Below are 22,927 nucleotides of genomic sequence, written 5' to 3'. Positions count from 1 at the left end.
TAAATCCACTCACTCAAAATTTTAAGTTCCACAAAACCCATACAAATAGATTCAAACTAATCCCCACTGGCCGCATAAACGTCCTTATATCAAACGAACTGCCCTTGTCTTCTAACAAGCATATAAAGAGGTTTCATTATTCGAATCCATAATTATTTTAACAACTTATAATCACTCAAACCGAAGGGTTTGTTTGAAAGGAGGGATTTTATGCAGCCAGTGGGGATTAGTTTGAATATGCTTGTAAGGCTTTTATTGCCACTTAAAAATTCTGAGTGAGTTGATTTAGTTTATCTTGATATAATGGGTTGTTTCAAGTTAGAATAGTAAGTTTAGATTTGTAATATGCTTCTCTCTTACTGGTTGAAAGAACTGTATAAAGTTTTTGCTTTCATTTGTTTAATTTGTTTAACGGAATTGTTTGGATTGATCCTAGTTTATTTGCTTTTATTTTTAATTTTAATAGCTATGTTTTAATCTTCTAAAGGAGTTGAATTCATTTTCTACTTTCTCTAAATATGTTGGGAGTGTTTAAGTCAGTCAGTTTAGCGTAGTAGGCTGGATTGTTTGGATGATCCAGGTTTATTGGTTTTATTTTACTTTGAGTATGTATAATTTCATCTTTTGAAGGAGTTGAGTTGATTTCCTAGTTTATCTAGGCATGCTAATTTCATTTAAATCAGAATAGAGGGTTTAGTGTTCTTTTATGCTCGGCTTGCGATTCAGGAATAGATTGGTGGTCGATTGGATGGTTTGGATAGTTTTGGATATGGTGTAGTTGGTTCTATCCTGGTTTGGCTTGACTCAGTTTCATTGGATTTGGAAGATTGCCCCTAATTAACCGTAGCTATATCAGATGTGTACTGGATTCGTTAAGCTATGCTGGGTTGGATTCATTTGTATCTCTGGGGAGGTTTCGTTGAAAGTGAGTACTCTAAAATTATTAGCATCTAGTTACAGTATTGTTGAGTTTGATTTATCTTTGTCTTGATAGGTAAATCGGTCTAGATAATCTTGGCTGTTCTGGAATGATTTCAGCTATGTTTTGCTTCGATGGTTTTGATGTGGCAATGTGCTGATATCCTTGATTGGGCTGACAGTGTGTCATTTTTTTTGTTCTAGTTTGTACTACTGGCCATGTTTGGTTTTGTTTGGTCTCTGTTGTATTGGATTCGATTGGGATTGTTCTTTTAAGATTTTGGGAATCATTATAGTTTATAGGTTGCAGCTGATAAGTGGTTTAAATAATTATGGATTTGAATAATGAAACCGCTTTATATTGTTGTTAGAAGACAATGATGGTTTGTTTAAATGGAGGAATTTTATGCGGCCAGTGGGGATTAGTTTGACTCTGCTTGTATGGCTTTTATTGCCACTTATAAAATCTGAGTGAGTTGATTTAGTTTATCTTGATATAATGGGTTGCTTCATGTTAGAATAGTAAGTTTAGATTTGTAATATGCTTTTCTCTTACTGGTTGAAAGAACTGTATAAAGTTTTTGCTTTCATTTGTTTAATTTGTTTAACGGAATTGTTTGGATTGATCCTAGTTTATTTGCTTTTATTTTTCATTTTAATAGCTATGTTTTAATCGACTAAAGGAGTTGAGTTCATTTTCTACTTTCTCTAAATATGCTGGGAGTGTTTAAGTCAGTCTGTTTAGCGTAGTAATATGCTTGGTTCTTGTTATTTAAAGTGATTATGTGTTGTTTTTGCTTTGATTTGTTTGAGGATATATGGGTAGGATTGTTCGGAATGATCCAGTTTTGATGGTTTTATTTAACTTGAGTAGGCCTAACTTCATTTTTTAAAATAGTTGAGTTGATTTCCTAGTTTATCTAGCATGCTAGTTTCCCTTGAATTTGAATAGAGGGTTTAGTGTTCTATTAGTATTGTAGGAGGTTTTGGATTTGATTGGAGGTTTATTGGATGCTAGGGCTTGGTTTGTTTTGGATTAAGGTGTAGTTGGTCTACCTAGGATTAGCTAGACTCAGTTTCATGGGTTTTGAAAGAATGCCTTTAATTAAACCGTAGCTATATACCATGTGTACCATATTGATTAAGCTTTATTGAGAGTTTTCATTGAAAGTGAGTACTATAAAGTTGTTAGCATTTAGTACAATTTTGTTGAGTTTGATTTATCTTTGTCTTGATAGGTAGGACGGTTTGGATAATCTTAGGTTGTTTGGATTGATTTTTGCTACGTTTTGCTTCGGTGGTTTTGATTTGGCAATGTCTCGGTGTCTTTGATTGGATTGGTTAATGAATGATAGATTGGGCCGGCATTGTATGGTTGTATAGGTTCTACTTTGCATTGGCCACGCTTGGATTCGTTTGGGCTCTGTTGTAATGGATTCGGTTTGGTCTCATTTCTATGTTGCAGCTGATAATTTGATAATATCCTTTGGTTGTTAATAACCCTTCGGTTTTGAGTGATTATAAGTTGTTTGAATAATTATTGATTTGAATAATGAAACCTCTTTATATGCTTGTTAGAAGACAAGGAGAGTTCGGTTGATATAAGGACGTTTGTACGGCCACTGGGGATTAGTTTGAATCTATTTGTATGGGTTTTTGTGGAACTTATAATTTTGAGTGGGTGGATTTAGTTTATCAAGATATGGTTCGTTTAATAGGACTGTTTTAATCTTATAAAGGATTTGAGTTTATTTTCTACTTTATCTAAATATGGTGGGTTTGTTGAAGTTAATGAGTTTAGAGTAGAAATAAGCTTGGTTCTTGTTGGTTAAAGTGATTAATTTCTTGTATTTGCTTTGTTGTTTGAATAATTATGGATTTGAATAATGAAATCTCTTTTTATGCTTGTTTGAAGACAAGGAGAGTTCATTTGATATAAGGACGTTTATGCGGGCAGTGGGGATTAGTTTGAATCTATTTGTATGGGCTTTTGTGGAACTTAGTGTTTAAGTCAGTCAGTTTAGCGTAGTAATATGCTTGGTTTCATTATTCAAATCCGTACTTATTCAAACAACCTATAATTACTCAAAACGAAGGGTTATTATAAACCAAAGGATATTATCAAATTATTGGCTGCAACTTAGAAACGAATACATACCAAATCCATTACAACAGATAAATCAACCCAAACTACTAGAACACTAAACCCTCTATTCTAATTCTAGCAAAACTAGCATGCCTAGATAAACTAGGAAATCAACTCAAATACTTTAAAAAATGAAGTTAGACCTACTCAAAGTAAAAGGATATCAACAAACCTGGACCATTCCGTACAGTCCTACCTATATAACCTAAAACAAATCAAATCAGAAAAAGACATAGCCACTTTAAATAACAAGAATCAAGCTTATTACTACTCTATACTGACTAACTTAAACAATCCCAACATATTTAGAGAAAGTAGAAAATGAACTCAATTCAAACAATTCCGTTAAACAAATTAAACAACTAAAAGCAAAAACTTTACACTATTCTTTCAACCAATAAGAAAGAAGCATATTACAAATCTAAAGTTACTATTCGAACTTAAACAAACCCATTATATCTAAATAAACTAATTCAACACACTCAGAATTATAAGTGGCAATAAATGGCATACAAGCAGATTGAAACTAACCGCCATTGGCCGCATAAAATTCCTTTTTTCAAACAAACCCACCTTGACTTCTAACAACCATATAAAGAGGTTTCATTATTCAAATCCATAATAATTTAAACCACTTATAATCACTCAAACCCAAGGGTTCTCCGAAACCAAAGTTATCAAATTTTCAGCTACAACATATAAAATATAATGATTCCCAAAATCTTAAAAGAACAATCCCAATCGAATCCATCACAACAGAGCCCAAACAAAACCAAACATGGCCAATACAAATTAGAACCAACAAAGCGACACAATGTCTACCCAATCAAGGATACGAAAACATTGCCACATCAAAAACATCGAAGCAAAACATAGCTGAAATTATTCCAAAAAACCCAAGATTATCTAGACCGACTTACCTATCAAGACAAAGATAAATCAAACGCAACCATACTGTAACTAGATGCTAAAAATTTTAGAGTATTTACTTTCAGCGAAACCGCTCCAGATACAAATGAATCCAACCCAGCATAGCTTAATGAATCTGGTACACATCTGATATAGCTACGGTTAAGTTAGGGCAATGTTCCAAATTCCATGAACAAGAGTCTAGCCAAACCTAGACTGAACCCACTACACCATATGCAAAACTATCCAAGCCATCCAATCGACCACCAATCAACTCCTGAACCACTAGCGGAGCTTAAAAGAACACTAAACGCTCTATTCTAATTTAAATGAAAGTTGCATGCCTAGATAAACAAGGAAATCCACTCAACTCCTTTGAAAGATGGAAGTATACCTATTCAAAGTAAAATAAAACCAATAAACCTGGATCGTTCCAAACAATCCAGCCTATATTACCTAAAACAAATCAAAGCAAAAAAAAGAACTTAATCACTTTAACTAATAAGAACCAAGCTTATTTCTACTCTAAACTCACTAACTTAAACAAGCCCAGCATATTTTGATAAAGTAGAAAGTTAACTCAATTCCTTTATAAGATTAAAACAGACCTATTAAACGAACCATATCTTGATAAACTAAATCTACTCACTCAAAATGATAAGTTCCACAAATACCCATACAAATAGATTCAAACTAATCCCCACTAGCCGCATAAACGTCCTTATATCAAATGAACTCTCCTTGTCTTCTAACAAGCATATAAAGAGGTTTCATTATTCAAATCCATAATTATTCAAACAACCTATAATCACTCAAAACGAAGGGTTATTAAAAACCAAAGGATATTATCAAATTATCAGCTGCAACATAGAAATGAATACAAACCGAATCCATTACAACAGAGCCCAAACGAATCCAAACATGGCCAATGCAAAGTAGAACCTATACAACCACACAATGCCGCCCTATCTGTCATTCAGTAAACAATCCAATCAAAGATAGTGAGACATTGCCAAATCAAAACCACCGAAGCTCAAATAGATAAAATCAACCCAAACAACACATGATTATCCAAACCGACCTACCTATCAAGACAAAAATAAATCAAACTCTACAAAATTGTAACTAAATGCTAACAATTTAATAATACCCCCTTTCAACGAAACCTATCAGCAAAGTTTAACCAATCTGGTACACGTCTGATATAGCTACGGTTATTTAAAGGCATTCTTTCAAATCCCATGAAACTGACTATAGCCAAACCAGCGTAGACCGACTACACAATATCCAAAACAAACCAAAACCTAGCATCCAATCAACCTCCAATCAAATCCATAATCTCCAACCAAACTAATAGAACACTAAACCCTGTATTCTAATTCTAGCAAAACTAGCATGCCTAGATAAACTAGGAAATCAACTCAACTATTTTAAAAAATGAAGTTAGACCTACTCAAAGTAAAATGAAATCAACAAACCTGGATCATTCCGTACAATCCTACCTATATAACCTAAAACAAATCAAATCAGAAAAAGACATAGTCACTTTAAATAACAAGAATCAATCTTATTACTAATCTAAACTGACTAACTTAATCAATCCCAGCATATTTAGAGAAAGTAGAAAATTAACTCAATCCAAACAATTCCGTTAAACAAATTAAACAAATGAAAGCAAAAACTTTACACTATTCTTTCAACCAATAAGAAAGAAGCATATTACAAATCTAAAGTTACTATTCGAACTTAAACGAACCCTTTATATCTACATAAACTAATTCAACACACTTAGAATTATAAGTGGAAAAAAAATGCCATACAACCATATTCAAACTAATCTCCGCTGGCCACACAAAATTCCTTCTTTCAAACAAACCCAGCTTGTTTTCTAACAACCACATAAAGAGGTTTAAATAAAGCAAAAACTTTACACAGTTCTTTCAACCAATAAGATAGATGCATAATACAAGTCTAAACTTACTATTCTAACTTAAGCGAACCCATTATATCTAGATAAACTAATTCAACTCACTTAGAATTATAAGTGGCAATAAATGCCAAACAAGCAGATTCAAACTAACCGCCATTGGCTGTATAAAATTCCTTCTTTCAAACAAACCCACCTTGTCTTCTAACAACCATATAAAGAGGTTTCATTATTCAAATCCATAATAATTTAAACCACTTATAATCACTCAAACCCAAGGGTTCTCCGAAACCAAAGTTATCAAATTTTCAGCTGCAACATATAAACTATAATGATTCCCAAAATCTTAAAAGAACAATCCCAATCGAATCCGTCACAACAGAGCCCAAACGAAACCAAACAAGGCCAATACAAATTAGAACCAACAAAGCAACACAATGTCTACCCAATCAAGGATACCAAAACATTACCACATCAAAACCATCGAAGCAAAACATAGCTGAAATCATTCCAAAAAACCCAAGATTATCTAGACTGACTTACCTATCAAGACAAAGATAAATCAAACTCAACCATATTGTAACTAGATGCTAAAAATTTTAGTGTATTTACTTTCAGCGAAACCACTCCAGATACAAATGAATCCAACCCAGCATAGCTTAACGAATCTGGTACACATCTGATATAGCTACGGTTAATTTAGGGCAATGTTCCAAATTCCATGAATTTGAGTCTAGCCAAACCTAGACTGAATCAACTACACCATATGCAAAACTATCCAAGCCATCCAATCGACCACCAATCAACTCCTGAAACACTAGCCGAGCTTAAAAGAACACTAAACCCTCTATTCCAATTTAAATGAACTAGCATACCTTGATAAACAAGGAAATAAACTCAACTCCTTTTAAATTTGGAACTACACCTATTCAAAGTAAAATAAAACCAATAAATCTGGATCATTCCAAACAATCCAGCCTATATTACCTAAAACAAATCAAAGCAAAACCAAGAACTTAATCACTTTAACTAACAAGAACCAAGCTTATTTCTACTCTAAACTCACTAACTTAAACAAGCCCAGCATATTTTGATAAAGTAGAAAGTTAACTCAATTCCTTTATAAGATTAAAACAGACCTATTAAACGAACCATATCTTGATAAACTAAATCCATTCACTCAAAATTATAAGTTCCACAAATACCCATACAAATAGATTCAAACTAATCCCCACTGGCCGCATAAACGTCCTTATATCAAACGAACTCTCCTTCTCTTCTAACAAGCATATAAAGAGGTTTCATTATTCAAATCCATAATTATTCAAACAACCTATAATCACTCAAAATGAGGGGTTATAAAAAACCAAAGGATATTATCAAATTATCGGCTGCAACTTAGAAACAAATACAAACCAAATTCATTACAACAGAGCCCAAGCGAATCCAAACAGGGCCAATGCAAAGTAGAACCTATACAACCACACATTGCCGGCCCAATCTGTCATTCAGTAAACAATCCAATCAAAGATACCGAGACATTGCCAAATCAAAACCATCGAAGCTAAAATAGATAAAATCAATCCAAACAACACATGATTATCCAAACCGACCTACCAATCAAGAGAAAGATAAATCAAAATCTACAAAATCGTAACTAAATGCTAACAATTTAATAGTACCCACTTTCAACGAAACCTATCAGCAAAGCTTAACCAATCTGATACACGTCTGATATAGCTACGGTTATTTAAATGCAATCTTTCAATTCCCATGAAACTGACTTTAGCCAAACCTACGTAGGCCAACTACACAATATCCAAAACAAACCAAAACCTATCATCCAATCAACCTCCAATCAAATCCATAACCTCCAACCAAACTAATAGAACACTAAACCCTCTATTCTAATTCTAGCAAAACTAGCATGCCTAGATAAACTAAGAAATCAACTCAACTACTTTAAAAAATGAAGTTAGACCTACTCAAAGTAAAATGAAATCAACAAACCTGGATCATTCCGAACAATCCTACCTATATAACCTAAAACAAATCAAAGCAAAAAAGGACATAGTCACTTTAAATAACAAGAATCAAGCTTATTACTACTCTAAACTGACTAACTTAAACAATCCCAGGATATTTAGAGAAAGTAGAAAATGAACTTAATCCAAACAATTCTGTTAAACAAATTAAACAAATGAAAGCAAAAACTTTACACTGTTCTTTCAACCAATAAGAAAGAAGCATATTACAAATCTAAAGTTACTATTCGAACTTAAACGAACCCATTATATCTAGATAAACTAATTCAACTCACTCAGAATTATAAGTGGCAAAAAAAGCCATACAAGCAGATTCAAACTAATCTCCGCTGGCCACACAATTCCTTCTTTCAAACAAACCCAACTTGTCTTCTAACAACCATATAAATAGGTTTCATTAAAGCAAAAACTTTACACAGTTCTTTTAGCCAATAAGAAAGAAGCATAATACTAGTCTAAACTTACTATTCTAACTTAAATGAACCCATTATATCTAGATAAACCAATTCAACTCACTCAGAATTATAAGTGGCAATAAATGCCATACAAGCAGATTCAAACTAACCCCCACTGGCCGCATAAAATTCATTTTTTTCCAACAAACCCACTTATAATCCAAAAGTGGTTTTATTATTCAAATCCATAATAATTTAAACCACTTATAATCACTTAAACCCAAGGGTTCTCCAAAACCAAAGTTATCAAATTATCAGCTGCAACATATAAACTATAATGATTCCCAAAATCTTAAAAGAACAATCCCAATCGAATCCATCACAGCAGAGCCCAAATGAAACTAAACATGGCCAATACAAATTAGAACCAACAAAACGACACAATGTCTGCCCAATCAAGGATACAACACATTGCCACATCAAAACCATCAAAGCAAAACATAGCTGAAATCATTCCAAAAAACCTAAGATTATCTAGACCGACCTACCTATCAAGACAAAGATAAATGAAACTCAACAATACTGTAACTAGATGCTAAAAATTTTAGAGCATTTACTTTCAGCGAAACCTCTCCAGATACAAATGAATCCAACCCAGCATAGCTTAACGAATCTGGTACACATCTGATATAGCTACGGTTAATTTAGGGCAATGTTCCAAATTCCATGAAACTGAGTCTAGCGAAACCTAGACTGAACCAATACACCATATGCAAAACTATCCAAGCCATCCAATCGACCATCAATCAACTCCTGAACCACTAGCCGAGCTTAAAAGAACACTGAACCCTCTATTCTAATTTAAATGAAAGTAGCATGCCTAGATAAACAAGGAAATCAACTCAACTCCTTTAAAAGATGGAACTATACCTATTCAAAGTAAAATAAAACCAATAAACCTGGATCATTCCAAACAATTCAGCCTATTTTACCTAAAACAAATCAAAGCAAAAACAAGAACTTAATCACTTTAACTAACAAGAACCAAGCTTATTTCTACTCTAAACTCACTAACTTAAACAAGCCCAGCATATTTAGATAAAGTAGAGAGTTAACTCAATTCCTTTATAAGATTAAAACAGACCTATTAAATGAACCATATCTTGATAAACTAAATCCACTCACTCAAAATTATAAGTTCCACAATAACTCATACAAATAGATTCAAACTAATCCCCACTGGCTGCATAAACGTCCTTATATCAAACGAACTCTCCTTGTCTTCTAACAAGCATATAAAGAGGTTTCATTATTCAAATCCATAATTATTCGTGCAACTTATAATCACTCAAAGAAAATGGTTATTAAAAACCAAAGAAACTCACATGGATCCCGGGAATTAAAACATTTTGCAAACATTTCGAAACCATAATCTATATATGTATATCTCTATATAAACGTTTGAAATCAATTGCCGATAGTTTAGGTTTCCATAAGAGATATTGCATTCCCCGATCATTCACTTTGTTCGATAAAGGGACTGATCCTGTCACTATGATCACCCACTCAGATGAATTCTCGGACTGTCTCAACATACCCAGGTTTTGACCCCCTTTAAGGATCTCACTGATTGGCATATCAAAGACAGCCCAATTCGACACATAGTGCAATACCATAATCGAGTCTAGGGGTTAGGTGTAACATTCCAGTTTTGCCCATCTATCTCCAAGGTCCAAGGTAATACTAGAATTTTGGTCTGGTTCAGGGTTTCAAGAAAACCCACACTGCATGTACCTCAGGTCTCACCCTGGCAGCTAAGACAAGCCACCCCAACCAACTTGGCGGTACATCAGTGTCAGTCTTGGCAGGATAAATCTCCCCAGTTCTATCCAACGGCTGTGAAGATTGTAAACTAACCCGAGTCTCATAAGTGTCCAGTTTAAGGGTATTACATAGAAACACACCAAATCACATGAATCAATTATGCACTTTATTCAATTATAATAAATGACATAATATACATCAATCTAATTGGAGCTAAGGGCATACACTATCTAACAACTCCCACTTGTACCTGGAGGCTAATATTTAGCTTATTCATGTTATAATTCATAATAAACTGATTGAAGGAGGGAGGCAAGGAATTTAGGATGGCATCAACCTTGCTGACATGATTTAGCCCTGACCCGAGTGCCTCTAGTTCATTGATGTAACCCATCATGTCATGAACCTTCTGGCACTCGGTCATGAATAGCTTTAAGACCTTCTGGCGAGTAGAACAATTATGCTCTTCATACATTGTCCTCAGAATATCCAAGATATCCTTGGACACTTCGATTTGATCAAATTGTCTTTTTATCGGATTGTCGAGGGATGCTATGATGTAGTACTGGGCAAGAGAATTCTTATTTTCCCATTCTTGGTACTCTTTCTTACATGCCTCAGAAGCCCTATCACCCGAACGATCCAGAGCAGGGTTCTTAGCAACCTTATCCAATTTCTCGAACGTTAATTCCAGCATAAGGTTATGGTACTAATCAACATAATTTAGGCCCTTAAGTTTGTTATCGTCCAACAGCTTGGCGAATTATCCGTTTGCCATTTCTGACAAAAGGCAAGGCAGATTATTAGTCCACAACCTAAATTGATTCGTGTTACTACATAGATATGGCTTTTAATCTATGTTACATTTCCATTTGTTCATCTCTGAGATTTTCCTCCTATCTCAGTGACGGAGACTGCGAAATTATGTCTCTAGAAATGTGGGAAACCACATACAGTGCATGGAGCCAACTATTTCAGCTACATAACCCCACCACCTTCTATGAAGGATCATATCCACACTTCTAATGAGCTTTCTCTTTGGCCTCTATCAGACAAGGTTCATTGTCATTTTAGGTTAAACCTTTCTGTCCAGTAAGTGTTTACCCATCATATTCATGAACGCCAAGGTCCCATGAGAGAGTCTTCCATTTTAGGATAGGCCCCTCCCACATCAGTCTATGACGCCCCTATCATCTTATGAAACAATCCAACAGATCCAACAGCAAATGGATAACCCAATTTTATGGTGCATCTCCTCATTACTGAAAGACCCATCTTCATGCTAATGATGAAAGGCCTTTAGAGAGTTCATCATATGAATCTCCCTATCACATACACTTATATTTTCAGAAGGGAACGATTAATTACGCCCTAGTATTATTTAGGTCAAACCAAAGTGGCTCCCACTGACTTTCATAAAGACAATTTTAGATGGGCCCTAAACGGCTAGGGTTCTGCACGGTTCCTCTTGGGAAGGAATCTGACATGGGGCCCATCATGCAGGGAGATCATCCAATGATCTTATGGACACCATGGCAATGACGTGCATTCATCCATGGTGTGCGAAAGAGCCATTATCGAATTAGCATGGGCCAAGTGCTTATGGCCCATATACATAACACATCACACATCCATACATTACATGCATGAAAGCCACAATTGATCCAATCAATCAAAGCCCATTTAAAAACCATAATATTATCAATTAATATTATCTAGGTATATAGGCTGAATTGCAAAGAGCAGTTTGACCCATATAGCATTTATGCTAAATTGGGCTAAGGCAGTTTTAACAAATTAAAATTGGGTTTTATAGATGTGGGCCGAATTGCATCTTACAATTAACCATCAACCCTTTGGCCCATGAAGGGAATTTTAGGGCTGTGAACAGCCCCCATCGAATCACAGATTCGGTCCAACTAGTTTGGTCCAATCTAGTTCGAATGGGTCTAGGGTTTGATGTTTAATTCAAGATTCAATTCAAGAGGATGATCTAAAAATTAAATACAATTGATAAATGACAATCAAAATCAGAAAACAAACACATCAGTGGGTTGTTCGTGTGGATCCAAACCTGCAAGAAAAAATTAGTCACTGCTTGCAGTTTCAATTTCTGTAAATCGCAGACCGCAGATTTCTTATCTATGCAAATCCTCTCCTTCAGGTGAACCAACTTCGTCTTCAATGAAAAATAAAAAACCTAATTTTTCTATTAATATTACATCAGAATCAAATTCCTATACATTCCATTTAAAATTAAAATTAAAAAAAATTAATTACACACCAAGATTAAATAGAAAATGCAAATGCGTAAATTTCTTGAGCCGCAGAAAGATTTAAAAACTTTGGGCCCCTTCGATTTACACTTCTTGGGTTTCTTCTATCCGACGATTCCCAATATGATTTCTTAACTTGTACCCACTGGAGATAGCTATTTGAGGGACAGCCTATGCTTGAGTTGCAATTACGAGCTAAAGAGCTCGTTGAAGATGATGGCAGATGTTTTCTTCAATCTATCATACCTTTACTTTCCCCAAACACATGTATATTAAGTCACTCATGTGTCTCACCTTTATTAGCTTCAATAATAGGGCCCCTTGGTCTTTTTAAATTCAAATGTCGAGATAGAAGAGGTATTGGGATTTGAGTGATCTACCGGCGCATTTAATTACTGTGTTGGTACGTGATCATTTAGACCAACATGCCTCAGTTCAAACCCCCTCTTTTTTTATTTGTACCTATCTAATTGTTCCACCTGTCCCTCCTATTCAAGGGACTTTTGGGAGCTCTGCGTTCACCCTTGTACTCTATTTTCTTCCTTCCTTCCATCTTCTACAGAACCTCTCACCGTCTTTTTACATCATTGCCAGAATTCCAACCCTGGTGAACTATAATAGCCTGATCCCTTGCCATAATTCCATCTTTCTCCATCACTTCCTCTTTTTTCAACCACTTAAACCCTAAACTCATTAAATCTGAGATTCTGAATAGAAACTTGTAAACACAAGAACCACTTGGAAACTAAACCAACCCCATTCACCAAGACCTCTCTTCCATTCTTATCATTTGTTTTATTGTTCTATTTTTTTCCTTCTTTCCTTTACTTGTACATTCATTTCTATTCTTTTTATTCTCACCTAATTGATTCATTCATTTATGCTTTGATTAATTCCTGGTTTCATTCATTCACAATAATTCATTAATCCAATTTTGGTTTTATCCATTCTTTTGTGCATTTTTGCATTTGCTTTAAAGCTTTGATTCATTCATTATTCATGAATTCTTGCTTTTATGCATGCATTCGTTTCAACATTCTTGCATAAGCTTTCATGCATTCAAGCATTCATTCATATGGCTTCAATCATGCATTCACATTAATGAATGTATGCATAAATGCAAGAATGATAACGAATGAATTAATGTTAATGAAGGAATTGAGAATGAATTAATTTCATAAAGAACAAGATGATAAATGACCTCATATTTCCTTGTTTTAAACCTCATCTTTTTTTCTTTTGATACAAAATAGCCAATAATTTCTCCCATTTCATCCATACTATTCCATAACATTCCTTCAATATAATAACATACCAAGGTCCTTTCAACCCCCATGTAATTCCCTCCCAAGCAGACGTTAGTTACAACATAGTTGAACGAATTCTGTGCGAACTCATGTTGATTTATTATAACCAAATCCATTTCACCATTGGGAAACTATTCAAATGAAACCCACTCAACTTACCAATGCTTACACACCATAACCCCATTTATACGTCCTCTCTTTACTTAACCCAAACTGCACTGCTTCGTTGGGTTAGCTCTCTCGATGATGAGGGGTTTGGCTTGCACAACAGAATGAACGTCTGTTATAACCTCCACCCTTCCTAGGCTTCAGAAGCATGTATGGCTTCAGTTTTTTCTTCCTCTGCAAATAGGATTTCTATATTGAAACTAGGTTCATCAATCATATTGATGTTTTTTTTTTTTGCAAATCGAGATTGCCTAATACCAATGTGTCTGTCCCATTTGACTGTTCACCACTCTCGTCATCTAAGCAGATCGAGATTGACTGTCCCATTTTTAACATCTAGAAACTTCGGGCTATTCATTTTACACTGTTGGGAATTCTTTTGTCTGACAATTCCCAATCTGATTTCTTAATATGTTCCCACTGGAGATAGCTATTTGAGGGAGAACGTACACCTATGTTGCAACTACGAGCTAAAGATCTCAATGAAGACAATGATGAAATGATTTTTTCCATTTATCATACCTTTACATTCCCCAAACACATATATATTAAGTGATTCACGTGTCTTCCTATATTAACATCAATAAGAGGGCACTAGGCATTTTTAACATCAGCTCTCGAGATAAAATAGGTATTTGGCTTTGAGTAATCTACCAGCCCATTTAATTGTTGTGTTGGCACGTGATCAATTAAAGCAACAAGCCTCGACTCAAACACCTCTTTTTTGGTTTAGACAGGTCTATGTCTTCGACGTACCCCTTCGGTTAGAGGGACTGTTGGGAGTTCATTGTTCACCTCCGAACCGTCAATGCTCTCTTTACTTCCTTCCATGCTCCTATACTTGTACACCATCTTTTTGCATCATTGTCAGAATTCTAACCCCGGTGAACTACAATTGTTTGATCCCTCGCCAGAGGGTGTGTAGGCAGCCTCTTCGAGGTCCACCCACTTTCTCTTCTTCCTTTTTTCTCCGTTTTATGGCTCATTTGCCTAGCTAATCCCTTAGACTTCGGGTTGGAGTACAAACCACCATTTTTCAATCGCCTTACACCTCTTATTTCAACCACTTAAACTCCTTAAACTATTATCAGAGTAGAAACAACTAAACACAAGAACCACTTGGAACCTAATCCAACCCCATTCACCAAACCTCTATTCCGTTCTTATTTTTTGTTTTATTGCTCTGTTTCTTTGCTTCCTTCTTTCTACGATTCGTTCGTTCTTCTTATTCTTCTTGTTTCTTACCTAATTGATTCATTCTTGAATTATTTCATTCACAATAATTCATTCATTCAATTATGCATTTAACCATTTCCTTGTGCATTTGTCATCTACATTTCAAGCATTGATTCATTCGGTATTCATGAATTCATTCTCGCATTTATGCCCTGCATTCATTACATCATTCTTGCTTCAGCATTAATGCATTCAAGCATCCATTGATTCATACATGTATAATATTCATATGGCTTCAGTCATGCATTCACATTAGTGATTGCATGCATAAATGCGAGAATGATAATAAAGGAATTAATGTTAACGAGGGAATTGAGGAATGAATCAATGTACTTATGTATGAATTAATTAGGTAAAGTACAAGAAGAAGATAAATGACCTTATATTTCCTTGTTCAAACCTCATCTTTATTTTTTTCTTTTGATACAAATCAGCCCACAATTTCTCCCATTTCATCCCTACTTTTCCATAAGCATAACATATGTTCAACATAACAACATACCAAATCTTTTGAACCGCTATGCAATTCTTCCCAAGAAAACGTTAGGTAAAACAGAGTTGCAACCTCACAAGCACATGAACTACCTCCATTTATCTAATCCCTTTAGAGCAAAAGACTTTACACTCACCAATACCTGTTAGGATCATACCATCTGTCCCAACTCTGTTATAACGAACTAACCAATCTGTACCAAATTGTAAGCAAACTCACGTTAATCTATTTCACCTGTGGAGCCTATTGAATTCAAACCCACTAGACTTACCTATACCCATACAAACTAACCCCTTTGTACTAACCTCCAGTCCGCACTGTTTCGTTGGGTTAGCTCTCTCGACGATGAGGGATTTAGCTTGCACAACAGAATGAATGTCTGTTTTAACACTCTACCATTCCTCAACTTCATAAACTTGTATAGCATCAGTCTTTTTTTCCTCAACAGATAAGATTTGTATATTGAAACTAGGTTTGTCCATCATATTGGGGTTTGTTTGTAAATCATCTTGGACTAGTAGTATCATTGTATCAATCCTGTTTGACTCTTCACTACTCTCGTTGTTTGAGCAGTTCCCATCATCTAAAAACTTAATGGTTGTTGCTTTTACATTCATGGAATTTTTTCTATTCGACGATTCCTTATCTGATTCCTTATCATTTACCCACTTGAGATAGCTATTTGAGGGAGAATCTACACTTGAGTTGCAACTCTGAGATAAAGATCTCAACAAAGATGATGATGGATGTTTTCTTCTATTTATCATAACATTACTTTCCTCACACACGTGCATATTAATTTCCTCATGTGTCTCAACTTTATTAGCATCAATAAAGTGGCCCTAAGTCTTTTAAACTTCAACTTTTGGGATAGAAGAGGTATTGGGCTTGGAGTGATTTGTCAGCGCATTTAATTGCTCCATTGGGATGTTATCCTTAAAGCAGCATGCCTTGGTTCAAACTCCTCTTTTCTATTTTAGTTTGCTAAAGCAACATGCCTGGTGGAAATTTGCTAATGAAAAGTGAAAGTTTAAGTTTTTAACTCAGGATATAGAGATCGAGTTGTAGTGGGTTAAAAGGAGTGCGAATGCTTTTACCGATGTCTTGGAAAAGCAAGGTGTGGTAAGGGATCAACTTTTCTGGGCTGCTCTGTAATTTCTGTCCTATATTGTCATCTCAGAGAGAGTTAAGAGAGTTTATCTCTCTCCTGGATGTTCTCTTGTATCTTGCTCATTTCTAATGAAATTTTTGGTTATTGATAAAAAAAAAAAGAACACAAAGAAGATAAATGACCTCGTCTTTTGTTATTTTGATATAAATCATTCAACATTTTCTTCATTTTTATCCCTACTTTAGAATAACATTCTTTCAACATAACAACATACCTTGGTACTTTGAACTCCATGTAATTCCCTCTAGGCAGGCATTAAGAAGTACCCACTAGAGATAGCTATTTGAGGGAGAAACTATGCCTGAGTTGCAACTACGAGCAAAAGAACTCGATAAAGACAATGATGCATGTTTTCTTCTATTTATCATTGCCTTCCTCAAACACATATATATTAAGTAACTCGTGTGTCTTTAAGAAAAAGGGCCTTGGGCCTTTTTAACTTCAACTCCCAGGACAAAATAGGTATTGGGCATTGTGTGATCTACCAACGCATTTAACTGTTGTGTTGGCATGCAATCAGTTAAGGCAACTTGCAAAAATGTACAAATGGGTTTAAAGAGGGGGGAAGAAGGTCCAAGACTAGTCACGGGCTCCCACGGTGTAGGAAAATCTTCCTAATAATTGATCAATTCCGCTTCCTCTACGATACCCCAATTTGGAATGCAATCCTTCAAAATCCCAAATAATGTTATTAGTGAGTTGGAAAAAGCCCAAAGGGATTTTATTTGGTCCAATTCTAGAAGTTAAAATCCTATTCATCTTGTTAACTGGAAGAGAATGTGTTAGGCCAAGAAAATGGGAGGTCTAGGATTGAAAAACTTGAAATGGGATTAACAAGGCCCTCCTTGCTAAACTAGGGTGAAAGATTATTACAAACAAAGATAATTTATGGGTTAAGGTGGATAAAGCCAAGTATTTAAATAACTTAGACTTTATGGAGGTAGAGTCTAAGAGTAGTATCTCTTGGGATTGGGGAGGTGTTCTTGATTCCAGAGATCTTCTTAGGAGTGGTATCAGTTGGACGATTGGTAATGGAAACTGTGTCAATTTCTAGAGGGACATTTAGGCTGGTAACTCCCCTTTCCTCGAGATTGTTAATCTATAGGTTGTGTTAAATTTGGATATCTGTGTTTCCAATGTTATTGACCATGATAGAAAGATTAGGGTGGAGGATCTTATTAAGAGTCTTGTTCCTGTTAGTGTTTGGCATTGCATCAAAACCAATCTTGATTCCCTCTAAAATGTCCGAGGATAGAATTGTTTGGAGACTCATTCTGGATGGAAATTTTTCTGTAAAATCGGTCTACAATAAAGAGTGTAGTCGAAATAGTGAAAGTGGTTTTATTGCTAGTTGTCAAAGGTCTTTTTGGAATCTTACGATTCTTCAAAAAATTAAAGTATCCTTATTCCTCCTATTCAATGACAAGCTTCCAACTAAAAGTAAGCTCATTTCTAGAAGCGTGACTTTGAATCCCGAATGTGAATTCTGTAATGAAAATGCTTTATGTGCCCCTTTACTAAGCAGATTTGGTTAAGGGTGGGATCCTTGCTGCCGATCCCAAGTTCTAATGATAATTCGATAAATGACTAGTGGTCCAGTGCTTTGAGAAACCAAGATTCTATTACTGAACAATTTCTTAAAGAAAAGTTGGTAGTGTTGCTTTGGTTTATTTGGAAGAATAGAAATGACAAGTGCTTTAACAATAAATTTGCTCATCCCCAAATTATTGTAGAAAGGACTCTTGCTTACCGGGGAGAAATCTAATCTTGTTTTTCTTTTGGTCCCAATGAGATTTCTAAATAATGGAATTTTATAAGATGGTGCAATCCTAACCCTGGGACTATCAAAGTTAAGTTTGATGCATCCTACAGGTCGGATAGTTGGTTCTCCATAGGATGCATTGATATTGACCATATGGATTTTGTTTTGGACCTCAAAGCCCAATGTATTGTATTGGGGTCTCTTCAATTAATCAGAATAAGGCCTGGGCTGCTTGGGAGGCCATCAACATTGCTTTGAATTTTAAGGATTCTCCTATCATTATTGAAGGAGACTCGAAGCTCGTGGTTGATTGCCTCAAGGAAAGAGTTAAAACCCCGTGGAGATTAAAAAGCGTCATCAGTGAGTGTCTCTTCCTCAAGACCGAGTTTAGTTCAAGCATATCCTTCTGGCATACCTATCACAAGGCAAACCAGACAGCTGATTGGCTATCGTTCAACTAGTTTAAGTTCAGTCCCAAAAGATCTGTCAGATTTGTCTTGGGTAGCCCCTCAACTTTTCGTATTAAAAAAACAAAACTTTCATGTCTCTTCTTTATTAGCATCACCACATGGTAACAACTTCAACTCTGGTCATAGAAGAGGTATTGGGCAGTGAGTGAATTACAACGGCTTGATCCCTCGCCAGAGGGTAGTGCCTTTCAGTGTCCAACCACTTTCTCTTGCTCCTTTTTCTTTACCATTTCCAATTTAGCCACCTAACCAATCCCTCATAATTCGAATCGGAGTACAAGCCATCATCTCTTGACTGCCTTACACCTCTAAATTCACCCACTTAAACCTTATAACTTATTAAATCTGAATAAAAACAAATAAACACACGAACCACCTTGAACGTAATCGAACCCCATTCAACAAGACCTCTCTTGCTTTCCTACTTTTTCTTTTATTGCTTTGTTTCTTTCCATGCTTCCGTCATTCTTCTTTTCTTCTTTTTGTTTCTTACCTAATTGATTCATTCATTTCTACATTGATTTATTCCTAAATTCCTTTATTTATATTAATTCATTCGTTCAATTATGCATTTATCAATTTCTTTTTGCATTCATGCATATGTATTGATACATAGACTCATCCAATATTAATGAATTCATTGTTTATGCATGCATTCATGATTGCATTCTTGCCTTAGCATTCATGCATCAAGCATCCACTCATTCATACATGATTCATTGAAATGGTTCCATTCATGCATTCACCTTAATGAATGTTTGTATAAATGTGAGATTGATATGGAATGAATTAATTTGAATGAAGGAATTGAGTAATGAATTAATGTAGAAATGAATGAAAGAAAAATGAATTAATTAATTAGGTAAAGACAAGAAGAAAAATCATCTTTCCTTATTGAAACCTTTTTTATTTTGATACAAATCAGTGTAGCAATTTCTCCTATTTCATGCATACTTCACCATAACATTCATTATGGTGTCACCGCATTCTTTAAAGCAACATGCGTTGGTTCAAACACCCTCTTTCTTTTGTTTAGACTGGTCTAGGTCTTCTACTTGCCCCTCTTGTTCAAGGGACTTTTGGGATCTCATCGTTCATCTCCGAACCATCAGTGCTCTCTTTTCTTCATTTCTTCCATCTAAATAACCTTCCATCTCTTCTTATACAACCGCTCACCGTCTTTTTCCATCATTGTCGGAATTCCAACCCGATGAACTACAATGGCCAAATCCGCTAAAGGGGTAAATTTTCTGCCCCTTCGGGGTCTGATCACTTTCTCTTCCTCATTCATTCCAGCTTTTCTGGTTCATCCTCTCTCCAATCTATTGGACTTTGTGTCAAAGTACAGACCACCATTTGTGAACCACCTGACATCTCTAATTTTAGCCGCTTAAAACCCTAAACCTATTAAATCTAAATAGAAACAACTGAAAGAACCGCTTGGAACCTAATCCAACCCCATTCACCAAGACCTATCTTCCGTTCTTTTTTTTGTATTATTGCTATGTTTCTTTCCTTTCTTCCTTCCTTCAATCATTCATTCATTAATTCATTCAATCCACCCCAATATTCTTCCCAATCCAGAGAAAACAGGAACCTATCGAATTTAAAGCAAATTGGGCTTGCTTGGAGGTTGGACCAAGTGAAATTGCTATGCACTAATGGGATCCCTTTAAAGTGAAGGGTGTCCACCAAAATATTAAATCTCCTCATACTAATTGTCCCCCATTGTCTGGAATCCATCGTCATATGCTTTGACTTCCTGATTTCTGCTTTTTTTATCTTCCTCTATTTTCCAATGCTTTTGCCAAAATTTTATTATAAGAGTTCTATATTGGAACTAGTTTTGTTCAAGATATTTAGGTTTGTTTGCAAATCAACATTGCCTAGTACCTTTGTATCAGCCCATTTGACTCTTCATTGCTCTCGTCATATTTGCAATCCCCATCATCTAAAAACTTCGGGCCTCTTCATTTTACACTCCTGTGGTTTCTTCTGTCCAACAATTCTTGATCTGATTTCTTAACATGTATTCACTGGAGATAACTATTTGAGGGAGAACCTACACTTGAGTTGCAACTACGAGTTAAAGAACTTGATGAAGACGATGATGGATGCTTTCTTTCATCTATTATACCTTTACTTCCCCCAACATGTGTATATTAAATCACCCACGTGTTTTTCCTTTATTAGCATCAATAAAAGGGCCCCTAGGCCTTTTTTAACTTCAACTCTTGGGATAGTAGAGGTATTAAGCTTTGTGTGCTCATCATTCACCTCCGAACTATCAGTGCTCTCTTTTCTTCCTTCCATCACCTATACAACCATCTTTCTCTATTATTGTAGAAATTCAAACCCTGGTGAACTATACAGTGGCCTGATCCCTCTCTTGAAGGTATGTAGGCAGCCCCTTTGGGGTCCAACCACTTTCTCTTCCTCCTTTCTCTCTTTTTTAGTTCAGCCATGGAACCGATCCCTTAGACTTTGGGTCGGAGTACAGACCACCATTTGTGAACCGCCTAACACCTCTTATTTGAACCACTAAAAACCCTTAACATATTAAATCTGAACAGAAACAACTAAACACAAGAACCAACTGGAACCTAATCCAACCCCATTCACCAAGGCCTCTTTTCCGTTCTTATTTTTTGTTTTGTTGCTCTGTTTCTTTCCTTTCTTCCTTCAATCATTCATTCATTCACTCGTTTTATTCTTCTTGTTTCATACTTAATTGATTCATTCATTTCTACTTCGACTCATTCTTGAATTCCTTCATTCACAATAAATTATGAATTTATCCATTCATGCATATGGATTGAAGCATTGATTCATTCATTATTAATGAATTCATTCTCACATTTATGCATGCATTCATTACTGCAATCTTGCCTTAGCATTCATGCATCAAGCATCCATTCATTCATACATGCATTCATTCATATGGTTCCATCCATACATTATCTGAGAATAACAAGGAATGAATAAATGTGAATGAAGGAATTGGGGAATGATTCAATGTAGAAATGAATGAAAGAAAAATGAATTAATTAATTAGGTAAAGACAAGAAGAAAAATGTCCTCATCTTTCCTTGTTGAATACTTATCTTTTTTCCATTGGTACAAATTATTCTAGCAATTTCTCCTATTTCATGCCTACTTCGCCATAATATTTGTTATGGTGTCAGTGCTCTCTTTAAAGCAACATGGGTTTGTTTAAACACCCTCTTTTTTGGTTTAGACCCGTTTAAGTCTTCCACTTGCCCCTCCTGTTCAAGGGACTTTTGGGAGCTCATCATTCACATCCAAACCGGCAGTGCTCTCTCTTCTTCCTTCCTTCCACCCCCTATACAACCACCTACCGTCTTTCTCCATCATTGTCAGAATTCCAACCCCAATGAACTACGGCAGTCTAATCCCTCACTAAAGGGTATGCAGGAAGCCCTTCTCCAGGGTTCAACCACTTTCTCTTCCCCCTTTTTTTCTCCTTTTCTGGTTCAACTGCCTAGCCAATCCTTTAAACTTTGGGTCAGAGTACAGACCACCTTTTGTTAACTACCTTATACCTCTTATTTTAACTACTTAAACCCCTAAAGGCCTAAACCTATTAAATAGATGTATTCTCCAAACGTAGAGGACAACAAGATCTTAGAGAGGGAGACACCCAAGGGCCTACACAAGAGTCTTCCAAAGAAGAGCAGGGAAAGCTTAGAGAATTCCATGATGATTATTAGATGATTGAAGAAACCCCCCTATGAGTGAAGAGATGATTTAGAGAAAAGCTTTGAGTCTTGAAAAGCACCTTGATTTGAGAAACAATCAAGTCCAAAAGCTGAAGCGATGCTGAAGTCAATCAAAAAGCTTTAGACATGATGGAAATAGA

Source organism: Nelumbo nucifera, chromosome 2 (assembly GCF_055504915.1).
Source record: "Nelumbo nucifera cultivar China Antique chromosome 2, China Antique-T2T, whole genome shotgun sequence".
NCBI classification, from domain to species: Eukaryota; Viridiplantae; Streptophyta; class Magnoliopsida; order Proteales; family Nelumbonaceae; genus Nelumbo; species Nelumbo nucifera.
This window is presented reverse-complemented; position numbering follows the sequence as displayed.